Source organism: Dysidea avara, chromosome 5 (assembly GCF_963678975.1).
Source record: "Dysidea avara chromosome 5, odDysAvar1.4, whole genome shotgun sequence".
In the NCBI taxonomy this organism is placed as follows: Eukaryota; Metazoa; Porifera; class Demospongiae; order Dictyoceratida; family Dysideidae; genus Dysidea; species Dysidea avara.
This window is the reverse complement of record NC_089276.1, coordinates 12,854,696-12,864,948: the sequence shown is the minus strand read 5'-3', so window position 1 is coordinate 12,864,948 and position 10,253 is coordinate 12,854,696. Positions and strand designations below refer to the sequence as shown.

Below are 10,253 nucleotides of genomic sequence, written 5' to 3'. Positions count from 1 at the left end.
CACTCGTTTCAAACATGGCGTTTCACCATCATTGTTGGACTTGGTAATAACTAATGAAGAAGGCATGATTTCCAATTTGAATTATTTACCCCCTTTAGGAAAAAGTGACCATTTATGTTTATACAGTTTAGCTTTAATTTAGTAACACCTGATGCAAACTTGAATTATATTAAATTGCTGGTGATTACGATGCGCTTTGGTCTGAGCTAACAAATATTAATTTATCAAATGATTGGGTTGGAAGGATTTTTTTTTCTTTTCTTTGGCTCATTTTCTGTTTCACCTTATTAGTAGCTAAGTTAAGTTGTCTAAATTAATTTATTAATTTATCAAGTGCTTTATCAAATGAGCTATTGAACTCTCTAAATTTTCTATGAAAAACAGTAGTCTCCTCTTTTGAAGCCATAGTAGTCATTTCTAAAAATCTGTTTCCATACTTTTAAAGATAATGTTATTACAAGGCACTACAAGAATTTTTGGGGAGTTTCACAATTAGTTGTTGGAGAAGAATCAATTTTAGTGCTAAAATTGCAGTGTTTTGTAACATAACTTGTACATACTTCAGAGGATTTCACTCAGATTTGCACTAAACAGAAGTTCAATGTCTCAACTAAAGCATGTTTTATTCATCAGGTGGAGAACAGTATCTATGTTGGTTTTACAGCTTCATATAAACACATAATTTTATTCATGGAAGTCATAGGACATAGTTGCTTGCCCCCTTAATATATATAGCATACAAAACCTTCCATGTGCTTGTATTTATTGACAAGTAGCAGTTGTATAACACAGTTGTTGGCTAGCATAGTATTTTCAATCACCATGCATTGTAACTTTTTGTTCATTGCTGTCCAGTTTTAGCAAGTGAGTGTATCATCTGGCATCAATCTCATGATTGGCTAATTTTCTTTAAAGCAACTTAAATACAAACTTCTAACTTAAATCTCTTGATAAAGTTTGTATAAGACTAGGGTTTCTTATGTTTTTCTTCTCCAGAGATCAGCCGTAAAATGAAGTGAAGTGATGCACTTTGAGGTACATGTTTTACTGTATATCAGTCTGAAGTACTTATAGTTCTTTGTGATACCATTGCTTACCAATAGTACTGTATATAGCTAGTTACTAGAATGGGTTTGGACAATTGTTGTCTTTCAGCGAACTTGTGAATGGACGAAAGCTTGGTAAAATTATCTCACAGGATTGTGTTTGGACTGTCCCATAATTATAATAGCATTGATTTGTTATTGGTACAGACATCATGTTACTACGTTTTTACATATTTCTTTTTTACAGATTGCTTTTATTGGAGGTGTTTAAGATGCAGAGAACATTATGCATGTAATTTTTCCTTCTGTGCTATGTCTTCAACTATATTATGTACACATTCAATTAGAGAGATGCTATTCTAGGTAGTAGCATGTTTAAAGATCACTTGTTGTACTATACTGTACTATATGATTGCGTAGCTGAGAAGGAGCGACAACTGTGGTGCCAAATATAAAATTAATGTTGACTCCGTCATGAGGATTGTTAAGCAGGTGTCTTGAACTGTCACAGTCACCAATGTAGTCGAGGAGGATGGTTATTCATAACTCGCTGTAACCACTGTAGTGAATATGAGTACAACTGATAAAAATGATAAAGGTATATACAACATGAAATGCACAAGTGACAAAGAAAACAAAGGCGCTGGCTTACTTCCATTTAAAGAAACACTGCTATTCCATTTAAAGAAACATTTAAAGAAACACAAAGAAACAGCTACCTTAATTCCATTTAATACATGCATTGGCTTGCTGCACATGCATCTGCAGTGAGTGTGAGTGATACAGTAATTGTGTTGTCCTTTACTTTACTTGGTAAGTGTGTACTACACTCTACATGAGGAGGTTTTTTGCAGGAGACATAGAAGCTTTGAACATTAGTTCAACCTTGTAACTATATGAAGAATTGAAACAACACAAGCACGTATTGTTTCAATTCTTACCTAGCATGTGTTGTTTCATAAGCATGTGTTGTTTCACAAGCATGTGTTGCCTCGACCTAGTAACCATTTAAAAAACAGAAGCATGAAATTTTGTGTGTATCAAGTGTTGCTCCAGGCCTGTGATATATAGTTTGGAGTAGTCAACCCGAGTGCGAAGAGTCCTATGCCAGACTATTTATAGATTCAATGTACCTATCAATGTATTGGCCCACCTCCCCTCAGGCATATATGTGGCTATGGTGGGGATTTGACACAGCCGAATGTCAAAGGCCCCATAGAAGAATAAACCTAACATGTCAAATCCCCACAAGCCCCAGTTGCAACAGGTGATTTGACATGGTTAACAAGGTAGCAACATAAATACTCTGGCCACTGTCAAATGCCCCATGGTGGGGCAACAGTTTCATGTCAACTCCCCCTGTAAAGCCCCACAAGAGGGGGGGTATTGATATGTGCATAACAGGCCATTAAGCATGTATGTATAGAAGCCTTTTCCAAGTACCATGTGGTCTTGGCAGACAAAGTTATGGGCAAATTAAAGGTGCATGGGTAGCCTTGTATGGCTTTGATGCTCTAGACAGTTTCAATTCTTCTGATTGCCTCAAGAAATTAGCTTGTTTGGGCTACCTGATTAGCAAAGTTAATCTTAAGAAGCCAGTAAGTAACCATAAACCGGTTTGTGGCTTCCTATGAATAAGCTAGTTAGTGGAAAAAGAAATGTAGCTTTCTGTGGTGATTTTGTGATACTACAAATAAGTGTAACTTTATAATTCAGAAGAACAACTTCTATCATACCAGCAACGTATCATACATGCTTGGGAGGCAAGAACTGTAGATGTAACCTTCAGCTTTAAAATAATAATTAAACATGTACCTCACTTACGTATACATTAGTAAAATATATAACCTCATCCAACACCACAGCAACAGTATTCACTATCCCAAGATCTCATGTGAACAATGTACCGGTGGGGTTTAACTATAAACAACTGGTAGCTAAGAGTGATGAAACTAGGCACTAGGAAAAGTTTCAAAGGCCAACTATAGTGGTCAGTTATTGCAGCGATTAACACGGATAACACCCCAACTGGTACCTTGGGAAAAGATTTGAACTAGTGCCTATACATTTTCTTCAAGCTTGATTTTCTTAGTATAAAGCTATTCAATAGCAGATCCAGGATGGGACATTGGGGCAAATGCCCTCCCATTCCCACCTTGTACAGTAGCCATACTTCTTTAAAATACTGAACTTTACATCAGGCCAAGATCACTTTGTAACTCATGAAAATATGCACATTTTACTATTTATTATAACAAATTCACCTAAAACCAAAGCGAACTAGTCAAATTAGCTGTGCCAGCACCTTCGTGCTTATTAAGCGCCTCTAAAATAATTATCGTATTGTTTGTTGTATAAACATTTCCATGCAGCCTTTAAACAGCTTTTAAGACTTCACAACTATCTGCAAAGGCTAAATCAACAGTAAGACACTACTAACAGATAGGGTTTCCACTCAAAATTGGAAAGTGCTTCATTTTCTTGTTTCTGGAGATTTCACACAGATTTACCTTTAAGATAAAGCAAACAAGTGCTAATTTGTTAATAGAATGTTTGCAGCAGTTGCTATCAGCACAATTTTAAGATAATTATGTAAATATCCATAAGGTGGTCACATGACCAAAAATCCCTTCATATAGGATTTCCATGGCAAAATAAGATGATGCCTAAGCCTTTTTCATTGTTTCTGATGATGTCATGCAGGCTGACCTTAGGATAAAAATCAAGTGCTATTTTATTGTCTATTACTTTCAATATCAGTGCAGTTTTAACTGTAAATACCCAAAAAGTGGTCACATGGCCAACAATCCCATCACAGCTATACAGGATGCTAAAGCACTACAAGATGTAGAAGTCTTCATTATAAGGCAAGAAAATATACTAATTGTGACTTCAGTCACCCTAAAATACAATGATTTTCTAATAAGCTACCCATTTCAACTATTATGATTTTTGGTCACGTGACCACTTTTTGTATGTTTTTGTGTGTTAAACTTATGCTGATGCCCAATGCTACAAACAATCCAGCACTTGTTTGCTTTATCTTAAAGGTCAGTCTGTGTGGGAATCACCAGAAACAACAAAAGGAAGCACCTTCCTATTTTGAGTTGAAAACCCTATAACAGGTGATTATTTGCTGCATGCTTCAAAAATGCAGCAACTAACAAGAGAATCTGGCTCTCTTCAACCGCCTAAAACTTAATAATAGCTTGTTTGTGCCCCTCCCCTTGCCAGCTCCTGGAATTAGCATACAATGACATATAGCTACTGTATACGTAACGATTTTACTTTAAGACCTGCCTCCATGTCAATCTGCTGTATACTTGATGATAGCTATATAGCTAGCTACACCATGCATAACGTACATGAATAAATGCATCCAGCAGTAAAACACTGTAACCACAAGCATATGCATTTCGCTGCCAAATTGAACAAAATAAACTCGCAAACTACTGCATAATGTGTATATCATAGTAGCTTCTACAATTCCAGGCTATTATTATTATTGGTAATACTGTGCAGACCTCTATTAGAGTATAGTGCACAGATCACAACATACATACAAGTATACAAATTAAATAATTGCTAGTTTTTGTTTGAAGTGATCAATATCATTGGAGTCAATCACATTTTGGGGTAGATCATTCCAGATTTTGATTGCCGAAGGGAAAAAGGAGTACATATAAGAATCAATCTGTGTCATTGGTTGCATAAATCTCATATTATGACCTCTGGTACTATGTACAGTGGATATGGGTGTCAGAAACGGATTTACTGGGATGTCAACAAGGTGGTTAATTATTTTAAACATCATTATGGCTTTCAGTTCATCTCTGCATCGTGCAAGTGTAGGCCAATTAAGGTCTGTAAGCATTTGCGTGACACTAGCGTAACGGGAGTAGTTGCTGGTCACAAATCTAGCTGCTTGTCGTTGTGTTCTCTCAATCATATCAATATCCCTCTTAGTATGAGTTGCCCAGACAACAGCTGCATACTCTATAATTGGCTTAACCATTGCTTTGTACAACCTATCTTTAATTGTTGGTGTACAATTGTGGAGGTTACGCTGAAGAAAACCTTTAGTTCTGTTAGCCTTGGAAGTTATTTGTTTTATGTGTTCTGACCAGGATAGATTTTGGCTTATTGTTACACCCAAGTATTTGGCATGGTTGACTTCCTTGATTGGTTTATTTTGAATATTATACTGAGCTAGTATTGTGTGTTTCTTGTTAGCTATCCTAAGAAATTCGCATTTTTATAGGTTAAACACCATTTTCCAATCGTCTGCCCATTTTCCCAGTGCATCTAAATCCTTCTGCAACTGATTGCAGTCCTGTTCTGTGCGAATGGTGGCATAAAGTAACACATCGTCAGCGTATAACTTGATTTTGGATGATATGTTATTTGGTAAATCATTTATGAAACAGAGAAACAAAAGTGGAGCAAGGACAGTACCTTGAGGAACACCAGAGGTAACTGCTGTTAAGTGGCTCTGTTGACCTTCAACCACCACACACTGAGATCTCTGCAGTACAAAGTCTTTAATCCAGTCAAGTAAATTACCTCAGATACCGTAATGGTGGAGTTTATGGAACAGGTGTTGATGGGACACTTTGTCGAATGCCTTTGAAAAATCTAGTAGTATTACATCAGTTTGATCATTGTTATTTAAGCTTTCGGCAAAGTCATTGATTGTCAATAGTAGCTGAGTTTCATGAGCGACTTTGTCTAAACCCATGTTGTTGATCACACAGAAGATTATATTTAGCAAAATGGGTTGTGAATACACAATGTGCTATAACAGTTTTGAACAGATACATGTTAATGAAACAGGCCTAGATCCGTCAGCTTAGGAACTGTTTATTAGTTTTAAACAATATTATTTGTACATACTGCATAGTGTTATGTATATGGACTATGCCTGATCCTTCTTCAATTCCCACTTCATCCACCTCACTACCTTGCTACCTGAAGAACAACAACAACAATATTTACCACTTAGGAAAGCACCACAATATACTATAGACTATCTTATAGCTAGTAACTAAGTGAGCCCACATTTGTTACTTGGAAAGTATCAATAACTTTGCTGCTTAAACAAAGAGTGAAGTATTAAATATCATAACTTGACTTAGAATAAACAGTCTGGTAGGTTCACAAAACGGATGTGTACTTGTGTACTTAAAATTAACAAGTGATGCAAAACTAATACTGCAAAATTAGGCTGATACTTACGTAAACATGTCACGCACACCAATCTGCTCACACCATTCCAACTTTACTGGCATAGATCATTATAAGTATTACTAGTTCATATTATGGAATGACGTGGCATTTTTGTATTCACACTAACCTGATTTTTATATTTACTTCTGCAAACGCTGCTTCTACCAGTTCTCGCACACTGCGTACCTCACCTGTAGCTACGGCATAATCATCTGGTATGTCCTGCTGTAACATCATCCACATTGCCTGCAACAAGTATACCATTGTACACCATAGTATAGATCTAACAAGTTTTTTAATACATATAGTTTAAATACTATAAATAGTGATAAGCATTTCCTCAAAATGTACTATTATGAACAGTAAGTTACTGTGCTCAGGAAGTTGCTACTGAATTCCTATATAGTGACAATTTTATTATAGCCATAGAAATTCATTCAGAACAAGATCTTTCCCTAAATATGGACATTTCCTGTGCTAGGTTATCCCACACAATGTAACACAAGCCTCAATCTGTTAATATAATTCAATTTCTCAAGCACATTATGCTGAACAAGTATAAGATAAAATTCCTTAATTTGTGACCCAGTCTGAGAAAACCGGTCTTATTGCCCATGTCAGTAGATTCGATTTTTCACCCAGGACACAAAGCTACTATCTAATTCCACAATAAAAATCAGCTAGACTTGAGTGGTCTGGTTTTGCTGGCTGCTTTTCTTAAGCTCAGTTGCTATCCGTGGGGACTTAATGGAGCTCTGGTCAGCCTGGGGATGACTGTATGTGGCTGTACAGTTCTGTGGTGTTGACCTCGAAGGAAGGATAGAGCTCTAATGTGAATATAGTACGATGATCTATGGATCCAACAGAGAATGCATATAAATCTGGTATTTAATTCTTGACAACTTATGCTAGCATTAGTTATCAACCTACCATACTGTTGGCAAGAGTTCATATATTATTTAAGGAGAGTTCATAAATAATATTATGAACTCTTGCTATTGGTTTACTTGTCATTTAACTGCCTATGCACCTTTCTCATTCAAAACGTCCTTCAGGTGATTCTGTGATGTATGAGTCTGTGAGAAGTAGTCGCTCTTTCTGTAATTGTGAACCATCACAAGAGCACAACAGTAAAGCTAGCTTCTGACTAGGAGCACAACTGGAATAAAATATCTTCTGTTGAATCAAACAATACGATCTTGATAGTTGTCCACATGGCTTAAGGTCAGAAACAACGTGTGCCAAACCTTGTCCAGCTTGTAGTATGAATTACACTCTTCAAGTTTTCAGCATAAATCTTTTCTACTGATAGCACACCAATCTGAAAAAAGGAGTGATATGTATATATATACATGTAGTGTATGTAAGTTGTTCGACTAGCTAAAACATATTTAATTTATTGTACATATGTATATACCTTTTCTGAGCCACTCTGAACTTCATTAGTTGATATTCTCTGGTAACATTTTATGCCCAGACTAAGATGAAACAAGATGTTCCAGAAAGAGAGTCATCCGCAGATCGTGATGATGTTGCAGAAAGACATTCATCTCCAGCTGATGGCATCCCAGAAAGACAGTCATCTCCAGATCCTAATGGCACCCTAGAAAGACAGTCTTCCAGAAAGACAGTCATCTCCAGATCCTGATGGCATCCCAAAAAGACAGTCATCTCCAGATCCTAATATGGCATCCCAGAAAGACAGTTATCTCCAGATCCTGATGACATTCCAGCAAGACAGCCATCTCCAGATCCCAATGATACAACATACTAGCAGAAGCAAATTCCTTTCCACCTATTACCCCATTAAAGACACCACCAATAAAAAAGAAGACCAAGAAGAGACATGTTTAGCTGAAGACTTTACCCCACTTGTTATCAGGCGTCCTCGAAGAAAAGACTTGCATAGTTATATAAGTAAACATAGATTTAGTGTATTATTGTTCTCTTTAGTACGTGCTCTCTATATTATTAACTCTTGATATTAATGATTAATACAAAGTTTGATTGGGGAACAACAAATTGATTGTGGGTTTCAGCTTGAGGTATTCTAAGTAATGAATCAGTGATTTGTAAATTTTTGCACTAGACTAAAATAATTCATGTAGTGATAGCATTATGCACTATCGTCAATATCAAAATGCAGACTTGAAAGTTGCCAGTTTAGGCAGCCTATAAAATTGCCAGTTTTGGAATTTGCCAGGTTTGACAGCCTTGAAAATTGCCAGTTTGGCAGCCTTGAAAGTAGCCAGGTTTACTTGAGCAGCCTTAAATTTCCACAATTGGCAATTACCCAAAATTAGAATCTATACCACAATCAGATATATCACACACCAATATATAAAGTACAATACAAGTGTGGCTTTGTGCATTGTTGTCAATATCAAAAGCCAGAGCTTGAAATTTGCCAGTATTGGCAGCCTTGAAAATTGCCAATTTTTTAAAAAATTTCCCATTACTCACAAATATGAATCTATACCACAATCAGATATATCACACCAATATATAAAGTGCAATGCAAGTTCTGCCAATTTTGGAACATTAGTGTTACCAATGGTTAAACTATGAATTTACCAAATAACTATGGCCAAGAGTTCATAATATATATATTTAGTACTCTTGCTATGGCTAGATATAATTTGCAAAAAGTTGCCAGTTTTGGCAGCTTTTGAAGTTGCCAGTTTTGAAAGTTGCAAAAAATGGCAAAAAGTAGGTTTACTAAAACCTGCCAAAAATGGCTTGTGAACATACCTGGAGGCATTATCATATCAAAATGAAAATCCTGATATCGCACACCACTATATTTAACAGCCACAGTCTATTCGCTGGTATGCTATGTTGCCTTATATTTATGTTCCCAATATACATTATTTCTCTCTTGAATTTTAGCCTCATGACCATTGATTGTTGGCAATGTGTAGTCCTCAGTTTGGTAAGTGGCTGGCACTAGCCAAGTTTAGCAGAGCCTAGCAAAGCCCTGCTGTGGATACGCCACTGGTTTCTGCAATCATCATGAGCAGTCCACCACCTATAGCTAGCAACTATTCCTATTTAACTGCAACTATAATTAATAAATCACATATATGTTGCTATGCACCAATTTGATAGGTCTGTAGTCACAAGATGGTAGCAAGCATAACATCAATACTGTGATGCTGTAGCTATATGTCTTAATTCAGCACATTGAGTTATTATTTCTAATGGAAGATTAATATTGTGAATATATAGCAGGAGTCTATATATAATATATTTATACAGTTGCCAGACTCTATAATACTAAACTCAATTTAGTTATTTCTTATGTAGCTGTGAATAAAGAATGAACAGATATCTAGTGAAATATGATGTGTAGTGTCAGGTACAGTGCATGCAAAGACACAAGAACTGTTGGCGCTACAACTGAAAATGTACCATGAAACCAACTTCAAAGCCAAATTCCAGGGTACATATCTTATAAACCCTGGCTGGCCATGGTACATTTAAGTTAAACCATGGCTGGCTATGGTACATTTAAAATAAACCATGGCTGGCCATGATACATTTAAATGTACCATGGCCTTGATATATCTGATGAGGTACCGTTGTTTGTTTTTATAAGAATCCTGGCAGTATTCGATTGTGGGAGTGTATTATTACTCACGTGATGAAAACCATGAACCCGATTTTGCATTCTACAGCACTCATACGAAGGCGATTCGACACCGTTACCACCCTATGAGTTGACAGACGGAAGTTTAAGGTGAGAACTAGTGTCATGGTTAATTTACAATCGCGTGTCCGCATGTTTGATTACGTACCACGCCCACTTTTCGTATATCACGAGGTAACCACTCTACAGCGAAGCTTACCCCTCTGGATGTTTAGAAAACATTGTAAACAGTGGTTAAACGATGTAGCAACTTTGAAACACTTGTTAAATCGCAAAATTGAGTGTTTCTGTGATATTCATAGGATTTTCCCATTTATGTTAACAAACGTAAC

At 36.4% G+C, this 10,253-nt stretch overlaps 1 long non-coding RNA gene across 1 annotated transcript; it reads right to left on the bottom strand.

The window, feature by feature from the left end:
* Positions 1-6,784: 6,784 nt before the first annotated feature.
* On the bottom strand, positions 6,785-8,221 carry LOC136256608 (uncharacterized). Its single transcript, XR_010701561.1, has 3 exons — positions 7,690-8,221; positions 7,303-7,593; positions 6,785-7,123 (listed from the first exon to the last, which is right to left on the bottom strand). It is a non-coding gene; the product is annotated as an uncharacterized lncRNA (long non-coding RNA).
* Positions 8,222-10,253: the final 2,032 nt, after the last annotated feature.